Here is a 27,917-nt window from a genome sequence, read left to right on the forward strand (position 1 = left end):
GACAAAGTAGTTATTGAATTCGTCTGCAAGACTGTTGTTTCTGGTGATGTTGCTTGTATTATTATCATGATCAGGGAATACAGGAGTTTATTGGCTTCTGTTCAAGACCTTGTTCAGTACTCTCCAAGATTTCTTGGAATCACCCTGTGATTCGTTTATCAAGTCGGCAAAATGATTAGTCTTCCGCTTTCTGATAATATGTGTAAGTTTATTTCTATAATTAATACATGCATTTTTATTGTTATAGTTAGGTTTATTTATGTATCTTATATAATTTATTTTTGTGCTTAATAGACTTTAATATGCCCTTAGTGATCCATGGATTTTGAGTAGTTGTATTACATATGATTACTTTCTCAGGAATGGTCCTTTGAATAGAGCCAGATATTTCTTTGGTTAGAGTTTCAAATGCAGCATCAACATCACTACAATTATATATTCCATACCATGTCTTGGTCTGCAGGTCCTCACCCCGAGGTCGCATGGTTTCTTCATTGGGTATTTTTAATTTTATTGTATGATGAGCAGGTGGGAGCCTAGCAGGAAGGTCAATGAATAATACAATAGGGAAATGATCAGAAATCTCAGCGAGTACAGCTCCAGAAGTAAGTGTGGCGTTTTGAAGATTTGTGATGAAATTATCAATAATTGACTTAGTTGAGTGAGTGACTCTGGTATAAGTATTTATTGTGGGAAAGAAGGATGAAGATTTTTGGCTGTATCATCCTTGGAAAGATCAACATTGAAGTCGCCAAGGAGGACACAGCTTTTGTTATTATCATTTATAGAAAATAATGCTTCCTCCAGTTTTGTCTTAAAGATTTCAAGATCAGCGTCTGGGGGATGATAGATTATACCAGTAATGAGATTTTTCCTGCTTTTTCTGCTTATTTCAACAAAAAGGGAGTCACTGTGGTTGTCTGCTATGACAATGTCATCACAAATCCTCACGTTATATGCGGAGGAAATATATAGGCACACGCCACCGCCAGATCTGCCACATCTGTTCTTAGTCAACAACTTATAGCTATTAAGATTTAAGATATCAGTGTATGACCTGTCATTCAGCCAAGTTTCACTGCAGCCAATTACGTCAAAGCTGCAGCCTGTGTTTGTAAGTAGAGTAACTAGATCATCATGATGTTTATTCAAGCTCCTGATGTTTAAATGCAAAAAAAAAGAGCAGTTATTTATATTTGTTAACTGTTTTAATTGCTCAGGAGAATACTGATTACAACTTATATTTGTATGATAGTCAGTGCAATTTATCACCTCGTCTCCTCCACTGTCCATTTCATTAAATGCCATGCACAGGGTAACGAGTGAAATTTACTGAGATCCAGCAACAAAGACACACACTTAAGACCATGGACATATACATACACTCACCCATACCAAAGCTGGCCTGACAGACATACACACATACACCCACACACTCAAACACACATGAACACTCTGAAGACATTACCCGCTGTATTGTCACAGAGCAGACAAACAGACAATTGCCTAGTCCTACCCAGTCAGTAGTATTCAGGCCAGTTCCCAAGCCAAAAATGAGAAAATAAATGTAAGAGAGAGGAAAAGAGAAAAAGAGGGGGGCGAGTGGTGAGATGGGGAGAGAAAGATAGAAATAAGCCATTCGCCGTCTCTAGGTTCAGTGGTTGTCATGAAGACAGGGACGCTGTTTTTGATAACGTCATCATCACGCGCCTGTGTTTACAGTTGTGGGGGGGGGGGGGGGGGGGCGGCATTTTGCAAGTTGGCAGACAGTTCTTCTTAGAGTTCAGAATTATTGTCTCCATCTCCCCCACTCAGCCAATAAGTTGTTTGGGGGTTCCTGTACAGTTTGCCGTCGATGTAAAATTGGTCAATGAACAGTCGAGCGGTCTTTTTGGCTTTCCTTGCCTTGGCCATGATCGGGTGAAGCAGCCTCCGTCTATTCATGATCTCCAGAGAGAACTGATCGCTGATGGAGTAGTTAGAGCCTTTTAGCTCTCTGCCTCTCGACATGACGGCAGACTTCATCTTTGAGTCAACGACTTTAGCCACAATGGGACGCGGCCTCCTCTGTTGGTCGGTTCTGATCCTCCCGAGGCGATGTACTCTGGAGAAGCGAACAGCTCCGACGTCCTCAGGCTTCATTTTCAATTCGTTGACAAGAAATGTTTTGACAAGTTCTTCTGATCTCCGGTGAGTTTCATCTTTTGTTTCTGTAAGACCGGCACTGCAGATCAAGAATGGAGTTTGCCATGTTGACTTTGTCTCTTTGTAGTTCGGCTGTCAAATGTTTGAGGTGGTTTACTTCAGTCCGAAGTGACGCATTGTCAGCCTTTAGCACCTCGATAAGTGAGCTGTTAAACTCCACAGAGTGCTTCAGTTCTTTTACATCAGTAGTCAGTTGCTCAAGTAGATCAAGCTTCTTGAGTTGTAGTTTTATAGATGTTATAGACTCACTGATGTCAGAGATTTCCTTTTCGCTTGGGTTCGACTTGGCTCGGGTATTCATGGTCTCGGGTTTGTTGTTTGCATTTACAATAAAATGCGTCGATGTAGGCTTCCAAGTCCTCTAACAACTCATCAACAGGCAAATCCAGTTTGATTTAAATTCTGATCACTGGTCAAATTCCGCGGCGACACATGGTAACTGGGTACAACACGGACCTAGGCTAAACTACAAGGGACTCGGAGGAGGTTTGGCCCCTAGACGTGCGGCACACAGGCCCACCGGTGTGTGGACACGCCCTGGTGCCCACGAACCAGCCCCCAACCATGGGTTAAATCGTACCACTGCCCAGTGGGTTCCTCGGGAGAGGAATGGGCTAAGGGAGTTAACCCCTACAGAAAATCAATTTCCCTTTGGGTTGGTGTCAGGAAGGGCATCCGGCTATAAAAAGTTTTGCTCCAAAAATGTTCTCAATATAGGACTCTCAACCACGAGATGGCCATGGACCGCTTCCGGTGGAAGAAAGCCATATTGAGAATCCAGTCCAACCCAGCGGCAGTCTGGAAAATGGACTTTACACCGATGATGATGATGATGATGATGATGATGATGATGATGATGATGATCACTGGTCAAATTAGATGCAATGGCATAATTGGGAAGTTTTCTGGCATAGCATACAGCTTAGCACCTCATGTGGTCGGCCATCTTGCCTCTCCCATTTGCCCTTATGACACATTTTTTCTTGTTCAGTTTCAGATTGCACTGCTCTGTCCAGCATTTTTTTAGTCTTCAATCATGCTCTTGTTTATAGTCTCCCCACACCAGCAAGTCATCTCGGATGTTCACAACACTAAATGTTCAATCATTTGTGCGATTGCCCTCTGGAGCACTTCTTATGCCGAAGAGACACCAAAAGGTAAACGCAGAAAGTGGTATCTTCCAATGGGGGTATTGAACGTGCAAAGCAGAACTTTGTTCATCAATTTAAATCTGCCAAAATCCTTGATTTGCATTCAGCACTGAGAAATATTTGGCATTTGGCATGTAAAAACTTCTTCAACTGTAAGTAGTGGGTAGTGGTCACGTTTGATGGCGCTATTCAAGTCTTTGGGGTCCATGCATATGCGTATTTTCTTTGGTTTAACTACAGTCACCATACTGTTGACTCACTCAGTTGTTTCGGTTTGTCTTGCTGTTATTCCCATCCTCTCCATGCGCCTTAGCTCCTGAACTACTCTCTGTCTCAGTGCAACTCGTGTTTTCCTGGGGGTGTGCACCACAGGTGTGACTGTTGGGTCTATCTTTATGTGGTGCTGACCAGGTAAGCAACCCACAGATCTTTACAGTATTTCAGAATGTTTTGCTCTTCTATGACTTCATACAATCTTTTCACTAAGCCTAGTTTGATGCATGTAGCTCCTCCCAAAATAGCTGAAACATCCTTGTTAGGGTTTTCCAGGTTATCTTTATCATAGGATTATGTTGGAATGTAGACTATAATGATTAACCAATCTTGTCTTGCTCTCACAACGCAGTAAAATAATGTGGTTGCATTCTCTGCTTGATTGACCAGCTGCAGAGGAAGCAATCAAAGTTGTTCTGTTTCCCACAACATCGTAAAACACCCTCTGCTCTGATCTTACCAGAGGCCGGGGGTTCACCAAACCTGTCAACTCTCAACCCCCACTCTGTTTCTCTTAATAAATATCCGCTTGCAGGAAGGAGAGTCCAGAGATCTATTCGAACATCGCTGCACGCACAGCGACGAATGGACTCTCCACCTGCAGGTGTCAAAAAGGACTTACTTGTCTCCCGTGTGGTTCTTGCAAGATACGTTGGAGTGAGAAAATCTCTAACAATCCTCTTTTGCAATCTTAAATTCTATGATGTGTTTCTGACCTTTGTACTCAGATGAGTGATTCCTTGCCCAGCGCTGCCCCCTTTTAGCCAAAGAAGGTAACTCGTTTTTTCTTGCTTTTTTTCAAGTTTCTTAGTTAGTTCAAGTGCGACCAGTCTTGATTGACATTGCATTGCAGTCCGCACCTGTGTCCAGCTTGAATGTCACAAGTTTGTTCAATATTATGAACATTTCTGTCCACACATCATTGTCTTTGTCTGTGGACTCCATTTCAGAAATTTCCATAATTTTAACTGAGTTCCCATGAACATTTCATTTTCTTTTTAATTTTCACTTTGCTCCACGGCGTTTATACGTTCTTCCCTGTTTTTTTTACCTTCTTCCCTGTTTTTTTACGTTAGGCTTGCGATTTGCACATCTTGGCAAAATGGTTCTTCTTGTGGCATGCATTGCACGTTTGACAATATGCAGGGCATTTTTCTCCATGCTTAAATCCACATCTGTTACAGTTGTTCAACCATTCTCAATTTGTTCACCTCCACTTTTTTAGTTAGGGCTTTGACTTAACTGGTCGTGATCTTAATGGTTCCACAGCTTTTGTTAAGGTCTTTTTTTTGTTTGTTAAGATCTGCCTCTCAACATTCTGCTGCTCACCTGGTCGTTTATGTTGCCGCACACTATTGTGTCACGCACCAGCGAGTCATGCAAGTCTCCAAATTCACGGTCTTTAGCCTTGTTCTTTAAATCCGTCGCGTATACGTATATCAATGCTCTCACCTTGTTTTTGGGCTCTGGTGAAGAACAGGTGCCGTATGACAGGTAGATTTTTTCTTGACTCACAATAGTCTTGAATCTTCTGCTTCGGAACAGCAATTTTGTCTCTTTTATTCTCCGTGAAAGTAAACATATTGCATAATAATATTGCCTCTTCTTCTGCAACTTGTAGAAATGTCGCACATTTTCTGTGGTGGTTCGGAAGTCTTAAATTGGTTTGTAGGTATATGGAAGAAAATAGCGAGGCTCCGGTTAATATCTCGAAAAATTCGTTAGTATAGGCGTTTGTAAGTAGAGGTACCGCTGTATACATTTAATTGCTAATAACTAAACGTCAGAGTGTCTGTATGTGTGTGTGTGTGTGTGTGTGTGTGTGTGTGTGTGTGTGTGTATATCTTTAGTCTACTCCCAGAATTCTCTCTCAGTCCATAAGGCATGGCAAAAACATGCCAGGATTTTTTTTTTCACTCTAGGTCAGGGGTCCCTAAATAAATTGGCAAGAAATCCACTATCTCGACTGACCTAGCAGACCAGGGTCCGGACATGCAAAAGCGTTCCAACAACAATATTGTTTTAGTTGTAAACAACATGTCCATTGCAAATGTCAGTATTTTTAACCTAGGTTTTTTTTTTGTAAGATTATTTTTACAAATGCAAGATTTTAAAGTCTATGAAGATTTTTTTCTCATGTTTATAACAAAAATATTTCATAAAATAAAAATGAAATAAAAATCAGACCCATAAAATTTGCAAAGTGCAGCATGTGTGCTATTACACATGAACACATTTTAAACAGAAAATATATGTATTTAATTTGACAATGAAAAGCTAAGTGGGAGGTAATGATGTATCACAATGTGCAGCAGTACTACTTTATAGCCAAATATGTATATTATGTCCTCTCCTCTTTTGTGTGTTTTCAATGCAGTGAAGCCTAAAATGTCCTCTACAAATGCTTTGCTGTCCTCATGATAAAAACGACCATATACCAAAAGTTATATACATACCATATACCGTATTTTTCGGACTATAAGTCGCTCCGGACGACGAGTCGCATTTTTGGGAGAACTTTATTTGGCAAAATCCAACACCAAGAACAGACATGAGCAGGCAACAGCAGGCCAAACGATACGGTATGCTAACGTTACATAAACACAAACGAGGAGCTGAGAACGTGCCTGACCTAACATTAACAGTTAGTCAAATAACTGTAACATGAATGACACATTTATCAAACCGCCTGTGTCACTCCAAATCATTAAATCTATCAAAATCTTCGTGCTTTGTGTAAACAACGCCGCTTCTGACCCCGTAAGTGTGTGCGGCGTGCTGCTGACGTCAGTTGCAGTTCAAATTATTCCACAGGCCCATATAGTAACTATATATGAACTACGTACATACCAACGATGCCTTGTATAACACAAAATGTAGGTAGTTGTTTTGCCAAACTGCAGGAGAGAATAGAACAGTGGTTCCCAAAGTGGGCCGTACCGCTAACGTGACATAAACACAAACGAGGAGCTGAGAACGGGCCTGACATAACATTAACAGTTATTCCAATAACTATAACATAAATAGCACGTTTATCCTTTCTGTAAACAACGCCGCGTGTGCGGCGCGCCGCCGACGTCGGACTCGTCATCAGTTGCAGTTCAAATTATTCCACAGAACTGGACTGATGCACAATGAAAAAGTGTTTTGTGGTCTGATCAGTCCACTTTTTAAATTGTTTTGGGAAACACTGAACGCCGTGTCCTCCGGACCAAAGAGGAAGTGGACCATCCGGACTGTTATCAACGCAAAGTTCAAAAATCCAACATCTGTGATGGTATGGGGGTGCATTAGTTCCCATGGCATAGGTGACTTACATTTCTGTGAAGGCAACATAAAATACATACAGATTTTGGAGCAACATATGCTGCCATCCAAGCGACGTTTTTTTCATGGACGCCGCTGCTTATTTCAGCAAGATAATGCCAAGCCACATTCTGCACGTGTTACAACAGCGTGGCTTCGAAGTAAAAGAGTCCAGGTTCTCCCTTGACCCGCTTGCAGTCCAGACCTGTCTCCCGTTGAAAATGCGTGGCGCATTATGAAGCGTAAAATACGACAGGGAAGACCCCGGACTGTTGAACAACTGAAGCGGTTCATCAAGCAAGAATGGGAAAGAATTCCACATGAGTAGCTAAGAGAATTAGTCTCCTCTCTTCCAAAACGTTTATTGAGTATTATTAAAAGGAAAGGTGATGTAACAAAGTGGTAAACATGCCCTTTCCCAACTTCTACTGCACGTGTTGCAGCCAGGAAATTCTAAGTTAATTATTATTTGTAAAATAAAATAAAGTTTATAAGTTTGAGCATTAAATATGTTGTCTTTGTAGTGTGTTCAATTGAATATAGGTTGACAAGGATTTTCAAATCATTGTATTTTGTTTTTATTTACATTTTACACAATTTCCCAACTTCAACCGAATCCGGTTTGTAGTAAGTAATGTGTTAATGGTCAAGTAAATATGTGTGAATAATTTCACATATAAGTCGCTCCTGAGTATAAGTCGCCCTCCCCCCCACACCCAAACTATGAAAAAAAACGCAACTCATCGTCCGAAAAATACGGTATATGCTACATATATTTGCAAAAATCTTTGTGGATGTCCTCCTGGCGGCCTCATCTTTTTGTCCCGATCAAGTCGGCTGCTGTTTTGTTTACATTGCAACGATGGTTACCACATCCCAGTGATTTTATTGGACACAAAATGTTGTGCTTTTATAGACATTGTCAATGTAATTTTCAGTACGAAAAGGCTGTCAAAGTTGTCAGGGACGCAAAAATGAAAAAATAGGAAGAACGAGCCCAAAGTAGATGTATGATGGCGTAAGTCAACATAGCATGCTTGTTGACTTCATTTGGACATGACATCGCGTTGGCTAATAATAGCTAAGCTAAATGCAGCTACTGTATGAATGAATTTAAATTTGATCTCAATTACCGTCACATCCTTTTGCAATGTGTATGGGTGACAGAAGTTTAAGAGTGTATGATTGACCACTCAAAATTGTAAAATTAGTGTGTGCGTGCAGATGGTTGTTTGTCTATGTGTGCCCTGCTTGCAACCAGTTCAGAGTGTCCTCTGTCTGCTGCCTAAAGTCAGCTGGGATAGGCTCCAGTGCACCCCGGACGCTTGTGACGATAAGCAGTTCAGATGATGAATGAATGGATGGATGGATGGATGGATGGATGGATGGATGGATGGATGGATGGATGGATGGATGGATGGATGGATGGATGGATGGATGGAGAGGTAATTACTGTAATACCATGCAAAGCAAAGTTTAGTACGTTATCCTTTGAATGAAAAGTGTACATGCAACTGTATGTTTATTGTCAAGGTGCTGGAACAGCGATCCCATCGGGGGAGTCTGTAACCCAGGGGACATGTTAGATTCGGCTACAGTGTTATGCAGAGGTGTACTTAGTACAAATTTGAGTGGTCAATCATACACTATTTATATTTCGATAAGATTCATCATGTCTCTGTGTGTTGTATAAGGCAGTTCTCTTGTTTAGACAAGTGAACATTTTTTAGATGTTACCTGCTGACAGTTTCGACTATGTCTCCAGTCTTCCTCAGATGCGTCATCCGACGTGCTGCTGACATGTCATTTATCAGCTGGCCGGCTTGGCAGACCTGACAAAAAAAAGGGCTCGTCAGAGAGCCAATAAGAATGACAAAATCAATGCGCAAATAAAAGAGGAAATGGACAGATTTAAAAACCACTACACGGGGGAGAGGATATAGAGAAGGAAGTAAAAGAACACGAAGACCACAGTGCTAACAAAAGGTCTAAACTTTGCCGTTACACCCAAAGAAATACCCAAAGAAGAATACATACTCGCCACAGAACTAGCATGTAATAAAGACCAGGGACAGGAAGCAGAACTCCAGAATACAGTCACAGGCATCATCAAATCATCCAAACTTCCACACAGCAACATCACAAAGAAAGAAGAAAAGGCAGTCAACGCACTAAAACGGGACACAATCACCATCCTACCGGCAGACATAGGCAGAACCATAGTTATAACGGAAACCTACAAAAAATAAGATGGAGCATATGTTGGGACTTTAACTTTAACTTAATGACGGAGACATACCAAATACTGAAAAAAGACCCAACAGAAGAAAATAAAAGAAGATTAAAAACACTCTTGAAACCCTATAATAGAAAGCAATAAAATAACACGAAAAATACGACCACCTCATACCCACCGCTAACATCAACCCCCCGGATATATGGCACTCCAAAAATACATAAAAAAGACATCCCACTACGCCCCAATAGTTGACAGCATCAAATCTTTCACTTACAATTCATCCAAAGCACTAGTTGAAATACTCAAAACCCTCCTCGGCACAGAGGAACGCCACAGCAAGAATTCAAAACAACTGGCACAAGCACAACAATATAACGGTACAGAGATAAAATCCTAATTTCTCATGATGTAGTTTCATCGTACAAGCATGCCTTAAGGAAGACCGGACCCTCAAGAGACACACAAACCTGACAGTCAGTGACATCAACACATTACTAAATTTCGTTGCCAAAGCCACTTATTTTCAGTTTAAAAACACAATATACAATATAGTAACAATATATATTTTTTTATTTCTTTGAGGATCCTCAATGCAGGTTTAAATTGACCTTTCAACAGATTACCAGTCTGTTTTATTGCCGTGGATCAACGCTAGAACTGCTTTTTAGTCAATTTATCCTACCAGTCACACACTCAATCACACAAACTCCAGCGCTTTTTTAGGCCTCATAGCTCGGACAAACCAAAGCCGTATCTCATAGCTCGGACAAACCAAAGCCGTATCTCATAGCTCGGACAAACCAAAGCCGTATCTCATAGCTCGGACAAACCAAAGCCGTATCCAGCGCTTTTTTTTTAGGCCTATCCAGGGATGGGTGTAAAACCCTCCCAAACAGCTTTGGAAAAACGGACAAAAGAAAAAATCTACGCCCTTCTTCAATTAAGAAAAAGAAGCTCTGTTTTTCTTAGCCCGTTTCTTTCACTGGGACTTGAACCCAAGCTGTTCTTTGGCTTGGAAAAACATACAAAGAAAAATCTACGCCCTTCTTTGATTAACAAAAAAGAAGCTCTGTGTTTCTTAGCACGTTCCTTCCACTGGGACTCTAACCCAAGCCAGATCCCTCAGCTCGGAAGAACAGACAAAGAAGAGTCTACGCACCTCTTTGATGAACAAAAAAGAAGCTCTGCTTTTCTTAGCCTGTTCATTCCACTGGGACTTGAACCCAAGCTGGCTCTCGTGCACCTCTACATTTTACGCGTTTCACAACAACACAATCACACAACTTCAGGCCTTTAACTTACTTGTCTCCTGGTTCGTTGCACTGCCGGGTCCCGTCAATCCACCTCTGTCAGACGAAGGCAGACCTAAGATGCTGGCCCAGCGAAGAATTCTCTTCCCAGGACTTTCTTCTCCAGGTCCTCCTAATGGACGCTGGCTTGTCGACAATGTAGCACGTCCTTCTTCGTCAGACAGATAGCAGGTATGAGGGATCCCGGGTTTCGGCACCAAAATGTTAGAGATTCGCTCACTCCAACTTATTATGCAAGAACCACACGGGAGACAAGCAAGTCCTTTTAGACACCTGCAGGTGGAGAGTCCATTCGTCGCTGTGAGTGCAGCGATGTTCGAATGGAGGTCTAAACTCTCCCAACTGCAAGGACATATTTATTAAGAGAAACAGAGTGGGGGGAAGAATAGGCTGAATAGGAAGCCCTTGTGCTCTAGTCAAAACATATCAGGGGATGTTTTACGACCTTGTGGAACGATGGGACAAGGTAGGTTATTTATTACCGGTTGCATTCTAACATAATCATACGATAAGGATAATCTGAAAAACCCTAACAGCATTGTTTACAGAAAGGATGAATAATTCGATCGATGGATTTAATGATTTGGAGTGACACAGATGGTTTGATGAATGTGTTATTTATGTAATAGTTATTTGAATAACTGTGAATGTTACGTCAGGCCCGTTCTCAGCTCCTTGTTTGTGTTTATGTCACGTTAGCATACCGTATCGTTTAGACTGTTGCTGGTTCACGTCTGTTCTTGGTGTTGGATTTTGTCAAATAAATTTCCCCCAAAAGTGCGACTTATACTCCGGTGCGACTTATATATGTTTTTTTCCCCTTTTTTGTGCATTTTATGGCCGGTGCGACTTATATTTCGAAAAACACGGTACAATTATTATTATGTAAACTCTTGTGAGGGTTACTCTTAAAACCAGGGGTGTCCAAACTTTTTGCAAAGCGAGCCAGATTTGGTTAGATGAAAATGTATAGGGGGCGACCATTCACACCGAGATTCCTCGAACCATTACCATTGTAAATGGACTTGTAAATATGTAACTATATCCTTTGCTGTCTGTAGATAAGTTGATATTGCAAATGAAAATCTGTTGTCAATTGAACTACAAGAAATGTTAGATTAAAATAATAATAAATTAAATACAAATGAATAATTTTATGAAAGTTGAATGAATTTTTTTATTAGATGTATAAAGTTTGTTTTATTATTGTTATTGCTGTATTAATAAGAAGGGTGATATTGGTGATTGTGACTGCAGTAAACAGGCATCATGTCAGATTTTTAATCCAAATTAAATCAGTGGCAGCTGTGGCTCAGGCAGTAGAGTGGGTCATTTAGTAACCGGAGGGTTGGCAGATTGGTCCCAGCTCTGTCACAGTCACATGTCGTTGTGCCCTTGGGCAAGGCACTTCACACACCTTGCCTCCAGGTCGCCATTATAAATGAGAAAGTGTTCTCAATTGGCTTACCTGGTAAAATATTGAATAAGAAAAACATATTTTATCCTTTTTATTTTAACTTCATACGCAACAAATTACTTCATAATCACAAAATAATAATCCATAGTCTTTTTGTTGTTTGTGATCACTGTGAGAGGGCGGCGCGGACATGTAGTGTGTATAATGTACTCTCACCAGTAGTCCGTGTTTTTTCTTTTTTTTTTCCCCTTTCCCTGTGAGGCGTCACTTGCAGCGTCTGATTTTAGCGTCGCCTTAGTCCTTGGTGTGTGGACATTTGAATGAGGAAGTGTCTGTGTCACCGATTATCTTCCAAACGGACACTTGTGTGCGCATGAACTTGGAAGGGACCGAGGAGACACGCTCGCAATCGATCATGAGCGCTGGCTCATGTATGCGTTCCCATTAGGACGAGTTTCATTTCTGTGGCTCACTCTGGGGCGCGCAGGTCCCCGCGACAGTGCCACCGGGCCACTTATTATTGATTTTATGACACAATGCTTCGGGCCGGACTTTGGACATGCCTGCTTTGAACACTTGTATAACTACTACCTCTACTCATCTTCGTTCTAATATTTTTAAATTCCACACTATGCGAAAGTCTTGCCTAACTTCACATGTATAGTGTTAGTTACATTAAAAAAAATTCTGACCCTTTTTCCTGAAAACGGAATTGTTGTTTGTAATATGTGGCAAATATTTTTTTTGACAGCATATCTCCATTTAATGTTATGGTCCAGCAGAAGACAATTGTTCTGCCTTCCAAAAGGTACACACCCTAATGAAGAAAACATGGGTCAAGATCCTTAGAATTTCATATAAAATTTAAGTTGCCCATGTTTAGATTGTGCCAAGGTGCCATGGTCTGTAGCTCTAAGTGGTTTGTGAAGTATTTATAGTCGTGGGTGAACTAACAACACCTTTTTTAATGGCCTTGCAGAGTACGGACATACACTTGTTCACACTTTTGTGCACTCAGATATGAGGATTCTGACTTGTATGGCTGCTGACAGAGGTGATAGTAGAATACTCTTGCTTTACAAAAAATACCTGTCAACAGCCAGAAGATAAGAGGTGTTTGTGACAAATTGTCTGTATAGGTGTTAATATAAGAAGAGAAAACAGTTACGCAAACCCCACTTTTTCCAAAAGTGTTATCATTTCAGACTTACATTTGGATTCCTCAAATTATGTTTTATACTGTGTCGAGTTTTATCCTAAATCCTAACATGAAAGAACATTATTTGGAGTAGTATGAGTGCTTCACTCAGCTATTGTCAGATACAATTTAAAATAATTATTAATTGTAGAAAGAGGTTCAGCTGCATGTGACAAAAACAATGAGAGTTTTATTGCTTTTTATATTTTTTAAATGCAATGTAACAAGCAAACCGTGTTAGAGTACACAAGAACCACTAAGGAGGTGTCCAGGTGTCTGAGCAATCTCATCAGGCTCCTCAAGATGCGCAGTGAAGAATAGTAGTGCCTCCCAGAGGAATGAGCTTCTCGACGAATTTCAAAGGGAGAGCATTTGTTACATATTATAAAAGTAACATGTTACAAAAGTAATATTTCAGTAGTATATTGTATTGTGTCTAGTGCATTACTTATTTTATTTTTGTGATATTATTACCGTATTTTCCGGACTATGAATTGCTCCAGAGTACAAGTTGCACCAGCTATAAAATGCATAATAAAGAAGGACAAGTCATTATATTAGTCACACTGGAGTATAAGTTACATTTTTGAGGGAAATGTATTTGATAAAACCCAACACCAAGAACAGACATGTCATCTTGAAAGGCAATTTAAAATAAAAATAGAATAGAGACAACAAAAGGCAAAATAATTGTACGATATGCTAATGTTACGTGACCTAAACAATGAACTGAGAACGTGCCTGGTATGTTAACATAACGTATTAAGAGTTATTCAGATAAACTATAGCATAAAAGACATGCTAACAAGTTTACCAAACCATCCGTGTCACTCCAAATCACTAAATCCAATGAAATCTTCATCATCTGTGTCACTTTTAAACACCTTCGCTAACACCAAAGGTAGAAGATGCGTGCGTCCGTCCTTCCAGGCTTATCCTCATAAGGATCGCGGGCGTGCTGGAGCCTAACCCAGGTGACGCCCGAGAACACCCTGAACAGATACCCAGCCAATCGCAGGGCACACATTGACAGCAATTTGCACTCATGTCTTTGGAATGTGGGAGGAAACCAGTGTACCCAGAGGAAACCCCACAAGCACAGAAAGAACAAGAAAACTCCACACAGTAAATCCAGAGCCGGAATCGAACCTTGCACCTCTGAACTGTCAGGTGACGTGCTACCCAGGGCACTACAACTTGAGTTCTGAGAGCGCAATCTGCTCCATTTCATTTCTGAACCCGGCCAGCACTGTCACATCGTAAAGCAAATGTAAGCAACTCTGAGTTTCCAGACTTTGTCAAAGTAAACGTGCATGCTCGCAGGAATTCCAAACACACCCTAGAAGCTAACACGCTCACTGCAAAAATTCCATTAGAAATGTAAAGAAAAAATTGTGAAACTGACAAAAATAATACTAAAGTGAAATTATCTGCCAACGGAAGAAGAATGTTTTACTTGAAAATATTTTGAAAAATAAGAAAATACCGTATTGGCCCGAATATAAGATGGTGTTTTTTGCATTGACTGAAAAAGTGGCGGTCGTCTTACATTCGGGGTCTAGACATTATACCCATTCACAACGCTAAATAGCGCCAGATATCTTTAAAACGAATGCTGAACTTGCCAAAGTGAACCCCTGTCACAATAAATAAAAATAGCGGTAGCACAAAGAAGAAAAATAAAAAATAGCGGTAAGAAAGAAAAGAGAAGAAAATAGAAGAGACAACAGAAAATGGAGAAACTGTTAGAAAGGTTCCTATGTTGATGTTAAAATGTTGGACAGTTACATCACCGTGCCTTAAGTCTCACCTGAGTTACATCAGCTTATCGGGATTGCTGGCGCTTTAGCACAGCGGTAAGTTAAAAATTGCTGGTATCGACTGAGTGTGTTGCTGTGATCGTGTGCATCTTTGACACAAAGGGAGTACCGTAAATTTCGGACAATAAGCCGAGACTTTTTTCTCAAATTGTGAACCCTGCGGCTTATAGTCCTGTGCGGCTTACATAGGATTTTTTCCGTGATTTTTGTGATGACTTGATCACTTTTATACACTCGTAAAAAGGCTGAGGACCGCTGTTGTGCGGCACCGCTTTGCTGGGCGGAGGGATATGTGACACAGTCACTGGGGAGAAAAGTGGTGTGTTGATCGCGTCTCCATCCGCCAGGCAAATAGTGTCGTATAATTCACACAAAGACGAGCCAAAACGAGATCAAGACAGACATGACTGAAAGGAAGCTTTTGTACACAAACCGTCATTATGGGGGACAAAGGAAATGCGTATTATACCGCTTTTAAGTTAAAGGCAGTTGATTTGGCCAATTGTTGATGACATCGTGTTGTGTCACCCTTTTCCTTCTTTATTTCCAAGTCACGTCTACTCTGGAGCTATATGTGTAGCTCGCTAGTTTAATGTAACTTAGCGCTTCGTGCGTGAATAAAATTAGCATGAACAGACCCTCATCATGGAAAATGCTAGAAGAAATGTATAAAAGCGACGACAAAAGAGAGACTGAGAAAATGTGTGGCGCAGGATATCTAATGCTATTCCAATCGGACACTGAGGAGGAAGACTTAGATGGTTTCAGTGCACAGGAGGAAGATGAAGACAGCTCTTTTTTTACCTTTACTGGTATGTTTTTTTTAACCAGCCCTGTTAGTGCTGTGCTACCGTGTTGCTGCTGTGTCACCGCCGTGTCTCAGTGACTTTTACCAGTGTGTCTTTTTTTAATCCAGCCCTATTAGTGCTGTGTTACTTCCGTGCTGTTGCGGTATTACTGCCGCGTCACAGGCAGTGTTTGGAATGAAATGTTAAGGTATGTTATTAAAACTCTAAAAAGGCTTTCTGTGTACCGTCTTTCTTTGTAAATAACTCATGTGCACACTTCCGTGTTGCTGCGGTACTACTGCTGCGTCACAGGCAGCGTTTAGAAAGACATGTTAAAGTATGTTATTAAAACTTTAAAAAAGTTTTCCGTGTACTGTCTTTCTTTGTAAATAACTCGTGCGCATGTGCGGCTCATTGTCTGGTGCGGCTTATATAGGAAAAAAACTAAAATATCCCTGAATTTTAGCTGGTGCGGCTTATAGTCCGAAAATTACAATATATAAATTTCATTGTCACTACTGTGTACTGTTGTGCCGTTTGTCTGAACACGGTTTGTTTCGTGTGTGCACGTTTTGATTGATAGCTTCGGCGCGCTCCTTTAAGTTTTCCTCGCATTGTACGAGTAGCCGTTACGCAGCACAACGGCAACTAACGGTCGCCAGCAAATATATTTTCTTGTCTCAATGACTTATGTTTGGTGTGTTGCCGAGGGTATTTCATTCATGGTTATTCAGTATAGCGGAACCGCAAGGTTCGTCTATTAGTGTTGTGTGACGTCAGAAGTTGAGCGTTGACTTATGTGCTGTATTTCAGTCTAACTGCATAGCTTGTCAACATAGGCAGCCGTGTGATTACGCGATCCTCAGAGGAGGCTAGACATGACGTTGGCTCCTCCGAGCGAATCATCTTCGGTTTTAAAATAACTAAACATTCAGCGATTTTGGTTCAAAATGATACAACATTATTGAAATTAAAAGGAAAATGGCTTTATAATGAAAACAATTGAATTTGTTTTTCCCCTTTTCATGATGGCAAGGGAGGCGTAGCCTCCTGTGACCGCACGTCCCTGCACTACACACACCTGCTCTCACATCCTTACGACCAAACATGTGCCTATACCCTTTTGCCAGTTTGCCGGTATGCCCCTGTGAGCCACAGTGCCTGTTACTTTTTTGCCAATAATTCAGTAAAGCAATCAATCCTATGTTCTGAAAAGAGCATAACCATCCAAGCCAACCCGCTATACAGTCCTCAGGCTCCCCAACAGAAACAGTAGGTTTATTTACATTTACAAAAACAGAAGCCATTTATTTACAAATGGGATTGCACTTTAGTTTACATACTTAAATGTTCAGATATTAAGACGTGATAGACAGTTTTTGCATAATTTGAATGAGGCAAAATAACATGCTTTTTCTCTCGAATATATTGTTATAATCATTTGTTTCAGATGTACTGTCATTATTTTCTGTGTAAAAATTAAATTTGGTGTTCAAACAGTCTTTTTTCAAACTTAACTCTTGAAAAAGAGTGGGTCGTCTCATAATCAAGGTTGTCTTATATTCGGGCCAATACGGTAATACTAGGCCTATATCTACAGCAGTTTTGTAATGACTATTTTTAAACTTAAAACAAGGAATCTAATACAATTAAACTCTTAATATAAACAAATCCGACATGAAACCACAATTCAGGTTCTTTTGTTGTTGGGCAGTCATCTTAAAATGTGTTTGTTTTAAGCCTCATAGAATTTGAAACTAGCTTTTAATAATCATTGACAAGCCTATGAGATCAAATAAGATAATCAAGAAATAAGTATCTTGAAACAAGCAGAATGATCTGACAATTTTATTTCAAGTAAAAACAACGTAGCAAAATATGCTAATTAATAATAATAAATAATCTGGTGTTGGAAAAATTATCTGGATCTCGAAATGATTTGAATACAGCAATAGCAATTTACAATGATATCCATCCATTTTCTATACCGCTTGTGCCAACGGGGGTCACGGGCGTGCTGGAGCCTATCCCAGCAGTCATCGTCATGTGGCGGCTGTGGCTCTGGCAGTAGAGTAGGTCATTTAGTAACCGGAGGGTTGGCAGTTTGATCCCAGCTCCGTCACAGTCACATGTCGTTGTGTCCTTGGGCAAGAGACTTCACACACCTTGCCTCCAGGTCGCCATTGTAAATGAAAATCTTTGGAGGGAGCTTAAAATTCGAGTTGCCAGGTGACAACCTCAGAACCTGAATGATTTGTGCACAAAGCTTGTCACCAACTATAAAAACCGTTTGACATCTGTGCTGGCCAATAATGGCTTTTCTACAAAATATTAACATGCTGTTTGTTCAGGGGTTCAAATACTTGTTTTTCCTCATCAGACGGTTATCAATTTTTATAAATTCATATGATGTAAATTTCTGGAATTTTCTTTGGGATTCTGTCTCTCACTGTTAGAATGTACATATGATTAAAATAGTAGATCGTTGCATTCTTTGTAAGTGGGCAAACCTGCAAAATCAGCAAGGGGTCAAATACTTATTTCCCCCACTGTGTGTATATATATATATATATATATATATATATATATATATATATATATATATATATATATATATATATATACCGTATTTGCCGGTGTATCGGTCGACCTTTTTCGATCCAAAATTGACCAAAAAAAATCGACCTCGACTTATACACCGAGTCATAAAATTTAACTTCGTATTCATCGCTTCAAATGTGATGGTAACCAAGGCCGCTTCTCATGCATCTCATTGTGCGTGGGTGTGCGTCCGTCAGGCTCATCAAACAGCGAGAAACTGAATCATTATAAAGCGTTCGTCGCATTAACACGCATCCTCAGCAACAATTTCAAATATTCTCACCTCAATAACGGACATCGAAAGCCAGGCAGCGACGATGACTGCTAGGGGGAAGTACTGGGTATTGAGCGAATGTGCGAGTCATCGCGCGTCAAGCAACGACAATAACTACCGGTACGTAAACATTCAATCGCCATGTCTAAATGAATGTCGTTGGCACTTAGAAAATATTCGCCAAACTTGGCCGGACTTCCAGGGGAAGAGGCCGAATTTTCACTTGTGGTGGCCGACATGGGGAACCAGCCGAGGCGGACACTTTACGGCGGTTGAGTCGTTCGCACTTAGAAAATATTTGCCAAACTTGGCCAGACTTCCAGGGGAAGAGGCCAAATTTTCACTTGTTCTGGCCGACATGGGGAACCAGCCGAGGCGGACTCTTTATGGCGCAAGAGCCGTTGGCACTTAGAAAATTTGAACCGGGCGGCGTGCGCAAGTGCGCGGCCCGCTGGAAGTCGAATGAGGCTCCGCAATCTTCTCCGCGGTGCCTTTAAAGTGCCGATCCGCTCGGCGGGAGCTATTTTCGGCCACCCGGCGCGTGCGCACGGCCTCCCGGCTGTGCCGGGCGGCGTGCGCTAGCTCGCCAGCTGCTGGAAGTCGAATGAGGCTCCGCGATCTCCTCCGCGGTGCTTATAGACAGCCGATCCGCTCGTCCGGAGCCATTCCCGGCCACTTGGCGCGTGCGCACGGCCTCCCGGTGGTGCCAGGCGGCGTGCGTGAGTGCGCGGCCCGCTGGAAGTCGTATGAGGCTCTGCGATCTCCTCCGCGGTGCTTATAAAGAGCCGATCCGCTCGGCGGGAGCTATTTCCGGCCACTTGACACGTGTGCACGGCATCCCGGTGGTGCCGGGCGGCATGCGCGAGTGCGCTGGCCGCTGGAAGTCGAATGCGGCTCCGCGATCTCCTCCGCGGTGCTTGTAAAGTGCCGATCCGCTCGGCTTGGAGCTATTTCCGGCCTCCCGGTGGTGCCGGGCGGCGTGCGCGAGCTCGCCGGCCGCTGGAAGTCGAATGAGGATCCGCGATCTCCTCCGCGGTGCTTATAAACAGCCGATCCGCTCGGCTGGAGCTATTTCCGGCCACTGCGAATGCGCACGGCCTCCCAGAATTTGAACACATTTCGTCAATAAATTTCGCATATTTCTGATTGAATTTTGAAGTTTAATATAATGCAACAATTGAGCTCGACTTATACAAAGGATATATCATAAAATCGTAAATTTCCGTCGAATTTTAGGGGGTCGACTTATACACCGAGTCGACTTATACACCGGCAAATACGGTATATATATATATATATATATATATATACCGTATTTGCCGGTGTATAAGTCGACAAGCAAAATCACTCTTCGAAATTATAATCATAGACATACTTCTGGCTGCTTATTTCCCTAGTGATTTCCTCAAAGGAATTCAAAATGTCATTGGATTGCTTTATTTCCTCCCATTCTTCTGGTGTTAGGATTTATAATCTTGGATTTGTAAATCCTAAAGTTGTAATTATTGCACCTTTGTTTGTGAGAGTGCTTCGGATCATGTAGAACGTTGAATACCACCTTGTGGGGTAGTCTTGCTTCAACCGAGCTTCTGGCAAGCCTAACTATTTGTGGGTGGCTTGCAGTTTTTGTTTGGAAACTGCTTTTGTGCATATATTCAACAATTGCCTTTGCTTTTTCTCCATTTTTTTTTTATTGCAGTCATGCCACTATTCACTATTAAGTTGAGGGCGTGGGCAAAGTAGAAAAGGTGAGGCCAACCTGAGATCTGAATTGCTTTCACCTTTTTGGCACCATTATCACAAAATCGCCTCAACCAAGTCAGCTTTCATCGCTTCGCGCTAATCACACATGATAAACTTGAGCCCGGAAAACAGGCGCTCTACGCTGACTTGGCTGATTGGCATTGCTGTCCGAGCCGCTGCCTTGAGGCCGGACGGGTAACGATCAGCTGTAACAAATGGGCTCTCTTTAATTCGACCAAGTGCCTAAACACAAATAGGGACGACCCCACAACTATCGAAACACATCAATGATATAAGCTGGGTGACATAATCGTTCTTGACATTGGCACATAATGTAAACATTAGCCCGAGTGCAACTCAACGTGGCCGCATTGATCGTAAGCAGGGCTGTGGACAGTATTCCTACGTGCATTCTCAGCAGCATGATGAAAATAAAATTGAACGTATTTTTTTTTATTGTCGGACTCGGTGGACTCGGTCAAAATCAGCAACGAGTCAGAGTCCGGCAAAAATGACAGAGTCCGACCGAGTCCCCGAGTCCGAGTCCACAGCCCTGGTTTGAACATATCTGCCTGTTGGATTTGGTCCACAATTTGGGAAGCGTGCTATCCGCGCCTCACGACAAAGGCCATAGCCAATAACCTGTTATCCAATTTACTCACTGCATGCTCGTTTTATTTCTTCAGTTTCAGGAAAAGGCTAAGACACCGAAACAAAATTTAGACTTACACAGGTTGGTTGAGTTCAATCGATTTTTGTTAAGAAAGCTCTGTTTTCAGGAAATATACAATCCAGCGCTGGGCCTTTTGTGTGACCATGCTCAAGAGCAGAAAGTCTCCATTCAGAAAAGGCAACATTCAAGGTTCTTTGGTCAGCTTATATTCAGTTGCACGTGCCAGTGTGGGCCAAGTTTGATGGGTGAAGAGTCAGGGGGTGTGGCAAGTTCGCAGGGGAGTTTGATTCCATGGGAGTGGGTGCTGGTTCGGTGAGAGCTAGTTCCGTGGGTGTAGGTGCTGATTATGCGTGATTTGGTGTGTGTAGGGGTTGTTGTTTTCCATCTCGTCTTTCAGACTTGCCGATCACCTTTGGCCGGGTTTTCCTCCTGCCGCTCTCTCTCTGGCACCTCTACCGGTTTTATCTTCCTGTAAACCATTCTTGCACATACATCCACTTAACCCGCTGTCCTCCATTCATGATCCTTTCAATTTTGTCATTTTGTATGGAATTATGTGAACTTTTGGGTGTGATATCATCAATTTGTTAATGTTCCCTGGCTATGCAAAGTTCTTACTCACAACTTACCATGCATTTGTTTGTTCGTTCCTTTGACACTCCATGCACTCGCTTACTTCATAACATTCTTAGTTTAATCATGCTTCCGGACATATCTTTTCATTGCTAGGCAAAACATTTCCCTCGATCCAGAACGTTCAGTAGTAATCCAAAACTGGCGTCTATCATTCGGCAACATATGACGTCACATCTAGCATTAATCAAAACATAAGATATAATCAAGTACTGAACATTTTTAGACGACTTTGGCAGTGTCCGTGATTTCCAAAAACATCAGGCATGCATTTAACAGTTCCTTAAGGGTCATTAAGCTATTCAGGCAATGTATCAAAAATCATTTGTTATTTCAAAGTGCACAGAAATACATATCAGATCATCAAGTTATAAAAACCTTTGTCATTACCACATATCAAAAATGTCTAGTTATGTCTTCTTTATTGATTTGGTGTGTAGTTATAATTATATACTTAAAATGCTTCTTTTATTGATTTAATATGTGAATATACTTGTCTGCTTATGTACTTTATTCAATGAGGTTTGAGCATATCTGTTTTTGTAGCTAGGCAGGACTTTGTATTTCGACCCCATTTTTTCATGCCTAATGTGGTTGTAGTCTGAGACATAATATTTCATGTTTAATTTAATTAATTAATTTAATTTAATCAAACGCACCTCTTGCATTAAGGTGCCCCCGGCTTCCCGGTAACGGGTTTGTTTTAGCCGGGTTCGGAGATTCGTCCGTAATCTAACCACCCGAGTTAAATTAACTCCACCGGAATCAATCTAATTTCTGTACGACGCCAATCCCTCTCAAGTCACCCGAAGCTCGAGCCGAGTAACTCAATTCGAGGCAAGACTTCGAAGTGACCGCATCGTATTGATGGCTCCCCGCTAGTGTTTGAAGTTCTTATTTTGTTACGGATATTTTTTAGATGTCTTTGTTAAGACCTCAGGGATTCGTTTGTTTAGCGCACCCAAGCACTAGTTTTTGCCGAAGTAAATGTTGATATGGGTCCGTTCCACTTGGTCGCTCATGCAGCGAGCCGACCAACTTTTTCATTCGAAAAAGAATCGAATTAATAAAAGTGTGACAATAATAGCATTTAAGAAGAAAATTAATGCACTTTATATGATTAATTCTAACTTCCTATACGTAGATCTAGCACTTGACCGTCGGAGTTCTTCACCCCACTTAATTGCTTCAAAAAGAATAGCAACTTTCTTAAACCGAATAAAAATGTCGTGCTCTATTTAGATTTGCCCAATAATTAATTTGGAAGGCAAGTCTACTTTTTGATCGTGTCCCATTTAGCTTTTGACGCGGCCCGACAAAAAGGGGAACTGGGCCGCGCCCGACGGACAGTTGAAATACTTTTATCCTCCGCCAACTTCACTGATTTATTTCAATCGTCGTCGTTATGTTATTTAAAGGAAGTAATTTCTCAACCGAATTCACTTTTAACGAAATCAACTCTTCCGTTAAATATTTACAAAAGTTTTTAATTCTCTAACTTGCTCAGAGTTACTTTTTACGCGGCCCGTCAAAAAGGGGAAGCGGGCCTGAGCCTTTCAAATAGTTAAATAACTTTCCATTCTACACAACCCAATAATCTGATTTAAACACTTCCTTTAATTTATTCAGACGAAATAACTTTCGAACGGATCGCAATTCACTCGTGGCTCAAATAACTACGGAAGTTATTTAAGTCTCTAACTTGTTCAAAGTTCCTTTTTACGCGGCCCGTCAAAAAAGGGGAAGCGGGCCTGAGCCTTCGGTTGCATATTCAGTACAAATCCGCGCACAACGAAGTAAGTAATATACAAAACACATTTATTGAAAAAAACATGGAATAGAATTACAAATCTCAATTACTCCAGAAACTGAACAATTTCACTCACTGATACCCGTGTTAATAAAATCATTCAATCCCAGAACAATTCGATTGCAAAACACAGTTCATAAAAAAGGGAAGAGGTAAATACCAGCTACGTGCTATTTTTGGTGGAAGCAAAGTCGAGTGATCAGTTCGATCTTGCTTCTAAAATCCGAATTAGGGAAACAGGCTGGCCACGAGGGAACCGGCGGCCCGATGACTATTCCCCCCTCTCGCTAAAATACATAAAATATGGAAATCCCTCTCACCTATCTCTCTTTATAAAGTTGTCCAGTCCAATTTTTGGGAGTAAATCCAAGTTAATTTCAGTCCAGTGATCCTGCGTCTCACACAAAGATCTTCGGGACTTTGGAAAAAAATCTTGAAACTCTTCCGGGCCTCTTCACGTATAAGCGCTCTTTTGGGGGAAAGAGCCCTGAAGCTGTTTCTGCAGGACTTTTTATAGACCCCTCGGTCCCCCCCCTCCCCTTTCTTTTCTCCTGTACTTTCCCTATAGGGTAAGACTGCCCAGTTTTCCCACGCCTATAGAAGGGACTGGTCAGCTTTCTCACGCCTATAGAGGGACTGGCCAGCTTTCTCACGCCTATAGAGGGAACTGGCCAGTCTCCCCACGCTTGGTTATCTGTGGCCTTCAGCAGCTGTTTCCGCCCTGACCACGCAGTACTTTCCACCAAATGCACAGCTAGTGGCAAAACCTTTCACTTCCCCTTTTCTTCTCTTTCTCCTACATAAAAATAACTTTTTTTAAAGTTACGCTTCAATTCACTCTAAAATAAAAATCCAAACCCTTGACCTACTTTTCTAAACAATTTATGTCACGCCACTATTCTCATAGTGACGGGTCTCTTAATCGAATTGACAAATAATATTGCTTAAAGCGGTTACAGTATACATTTTTAGCCAAGCAAAAGAATCAAAAATAAAAATCACATTTGTGCTTCTCCAAACAATTTATGTCACGCCACTATTCTCATAGTGACGGGTCTCTTGATCGAATTGACAAATAATATTGCTTAAAGCGGTTACAGTATACATTTTTAGCCAAGCAAAAGAATCAAAAATAAAAATCACATTTGTGCTTCTCCAAACAATTTATGTCACGCCACTATTCTCATAGTGACGGGTCTCTTGATCGAATTGACAAATAATATTGCTTAAAGCGGTTACAGAATACATTTTTAGCCAAGCAAAAGAATCAAAAATAAAAATCACATTTGTGCTTCTATGCGTGACTCACACTCTGACACCGTGCTACTCTCTTTATTTCTATTTTACCATGTTTAGCTTATTGGCTCCTCTTTTGGTCTCACGTTTTGGTCTGGCGCCATCTTTTGGACAAATTTGGAATTTCAGCTCTGCCAATTTATTCCTGTGAACAATCCATATTCTACCATTTGCACCATCTCTGCCCCCATGTTACATGACAATTGTTATTATCTAAGAATGTATCTGTGACAGGAATGATTGGTTGAATATTGAATGCAAAAATTAAAAAGTGTTGTGAACAGAACCGAACAGCCAAGTGCAGCGTGAGAGACTATTGTTAGGGATGGGGGGGAAGAAGGAGTGCTGGAGCAGTGGCTTGACTGGAGTGGCGGCGCTGCCAGGGCGGGATCGGCGAATGAAGATGGCTCCTGTTTGTTTTCCTAGTGGTGATTGGGTGGTACCCACCAGGGGAAAAGGATAGCGGAGCAAGCGCGCAGCGCGGCAGAGTGTAAGGGCAGGTCATGGTTGGGGACAAGCAAGTGATTGGCGGCGAGCAGGATGTGGTCAGAAACAAGCGAGTGGTCAGGGCAGGCGGCAGACAGGACAAGACGGATTCGGTGTACAAGCAAGGTCGGCAACGGGAGTCAGGCAGAGAGCGCGCAGTGAGCAACTGAGTAGCATCACGAGACAGACTGACAAGGAAAAGCAGGGATCACAGGGTTTAAGTAAGAGCTGTCAAACAGCGTGTGGGTGATTAGCTTGATAGGTGAGCGTGGCCGAAGTGCAGTAGTGTGACAAAAAGTCAGTGACTGTTGCTTTGTTATTTTTATACTAGCTATATACAGTAAGACTGATATTGCATTGGGTTTGTTAAATTGTGAGCGCAGTCAGTTGCATTTTGAATGTTTGAAAAGTCAGAGACTGCCACTTTATTTTGTTTTATAGACTACAAGTTTACAGTGTAATAAAAAAAACTATGTCAGACTCGGGTATATGTCAGGTTTTGTTGGTTACACACTGAGAATCAAAGTTTACAAAGTCATAGAGACTGCTGCTCTATATATTTTTTTATTCTATATAGACTATAGGTGGGTGGCTCAGTGGCGCACTGGTTAGCACGTCCGCCTCACAGTTTGAAGGGTGTGGGTCCGATTCCACATCCGGCCTTCCCTGTGTGGAGTTTGCAGGTTCTCCTGTGCCGGCATGGGTTTTCTCCGGGCACTCCGGTTTCCTCCCGCATCCCCAAAACATGCTTCATAGGCGGATTGAGCACTCCAAATTGCCCCTAGGTGTGAGTGCGAGTGCGGATGGTTGTTCGTCTCTGTGTGCCGTGTGATTGGCTGGCAACCGGTTCAGAGTGTCCCCCGCCTACTGCCCGATGATCGCTGGGATAGGCTCCAGCACACCCGCGACCCCCGTGGGGACAAGCGATATAGAAAATGGATGGATGGATAGGCTATAGGGCAGGGGTGGGCAATTAATTTTTACAAGGGGGCACATGAAAAACCTGAGTTGTGTCAGAGGGCCACACCTACGATAACTTAAACCTGCTCAATTTTCTTCCATTGTAAAATGCACTAAATTGTTTATTTTAAATAGTTGGTACTGGTAATTAGAAGAATACAATTATTCTGTTTATATTTATATTAAGCTATGTGAAATTGTGGTGTATAGGTCAAATAAAAAAACAATCATTAATCAGTACAATTTATTCTTAACTTCTTTAACTTTTCCTAAAATGACAAAGCTGCTCCATCTCTGGGTGTGAAGTTTGATAAAAAGTCCTTGTTGGGCTTGCAGTTTTGCTAGCAATGCATCAGCCTCTGATGCGCCCTGTTTATCAGACAGATGCATTTTTTCTCATGCTTGGTCGTGTAGTGGCGACACAAATTATATTCTTTAAACACAGTGAACTGAGTACCACAAATCAGGCACACGACTTTACCTTTCATTTCTGTAAAGAAATACTTGGCACTCCATGTCTTGTTGAAAACACGGCGCTCCTTGTCAACTTTTCTTTTCTGAGGGTCAGCACACATTTCTCGGGCAGCATTACTTCGCACTGTTCACCTTCACGCACAGCTCACATACACGTACGCTACACGGAAGTGCGACGCCTTTCAAAATAAAAGCAAAACAGTTGTATTGCACGCACGACACTATTTTATTTTATTTTTTTTAATTAAGTAGTAATCAAATATAATTTACGATTGGCCTCATGCGGGCCGGACAGGGACGCACAAAGGGCCCGATGTGGCCCGCGGGCTGTAATTTGCCCAGGGCTGCTATAGGCTATTGTCTGACCTCTCCAGACTGTCAGGTTTTGTTGATTGCATTGTTAATGCATTAGATTGCATTGTGAACATCACAGTCAGAGAGGCTCTTGCTTTATTTATATATTTATTTACTATTTTGTTTTTAGCAATTGTTTTGTTTGTACTTGTTCACTATCATTGTGTCATTTGTCAATATTCAAAGTAATTGTACTCAGTTCTTAAAGGAGCTGGCAAAATCAGTTGTGATGTTTATAATTTTTGTTTTGCTTGTGCGGGGGGTGGGGGAGTAATGTGTAATATGAAAGTAATGTAATATTTGTGATGGACAAGAGGGACAGCCAGATGTGGCAAAGGGAATACTTTTGATTGATTTGAGGGAAAGGGGAAGTGGAGCGCTGGACTGCTGGCTGGACTGGGGTGCTGAAATGCCAGGCTTGTGACCGACGGGCGGAAGGGTCAGCGCCGCGATGGGTCAACAGCCACGACGGGCGGATGGCAGGAAACGCGATAGAGCGCGCGCGCAGCACAGCAGGGAGCGGTGTATAATCATGATCCCGTGGAGGCAGATGGTCAGGGCAAGCAGAGCATGGTCACAAACGGACAAATTGTCAGGGTAGGTGGCGAGCAGCGCATAGTCACAAACAGGCGAATGTCAGGGCAGGTGGCGAGCAGGGCAAGACGGACAGAGTCTGCAACGGGAGTCAGACAGAAAAGGTGTAAAGAGCTCACAACAGGAATCACGGACAGACTGACAACCAATAGCTGGGAATGCTGGTTTTAAGTCCCATTCCCTTAACAAGCCAGAACAAGCGCGAGTGATTCCTTGATTGCGGGGTTGTGGCTGTGAACGACTGGTATCAATGGAAGTGAGCAGCTGGGTGGCAGGTGACGCAGTCACATTACAATATTATTCTTGAGTATT

At 41.8% G+C, this 27,917-nt stretch overlaps 1 protein-coding gene, 1 long non-coding RNA gene and 1 pseudogene across 18 annotated transcripts in view; 1 reads left to right on the plus strand and 2 right to left on the minus strand.

The window, feature by feature from the left end:
* The window catches only part of bcas3 (BCAS3 microtubule associated cell migration factor), a 322,912-nt gene that overhangs the window by 73,592 nt on the left and 221,403 nt on the right, over positions 1 to 27,917 (plus strand). The gene's annotated exons all lie outside the window — the stretch shown is intronic.
* Positions 522 to 10,509, minus strand: LOC148394779 (uncharacterized). Its single transcript, XR_015859661.1, has 3 exons — positions 10,477 to 10,509; positions 8,673 to 8,767; positions 522 to 536 (listed from the first exon to the last, which is right to left on the minus strand). It is a non-coding gene; the product is annotated as an uncharacterized LOC148394779 (long non-coding RNA).
* LOC148394780 (uncharacterized) lies at positions 1,777 to 2,506 on the minus strand (annotated as a pseudogene).

Source organism: Syngnathus floridae, chromosome 7 (genome assembly GCF_059516105.1).
Source record: "Syngnathus floridae isolate MCC-2025c chromosome 7, RoL_Sflo_1.0, whole genome shotgun sequence".
NCBI lineage: Eukaryota > Metazoa > Chordata > Actinopteri > Syngnathiformes > Syngnathidae > Syngnathus > Syngnathus floridae.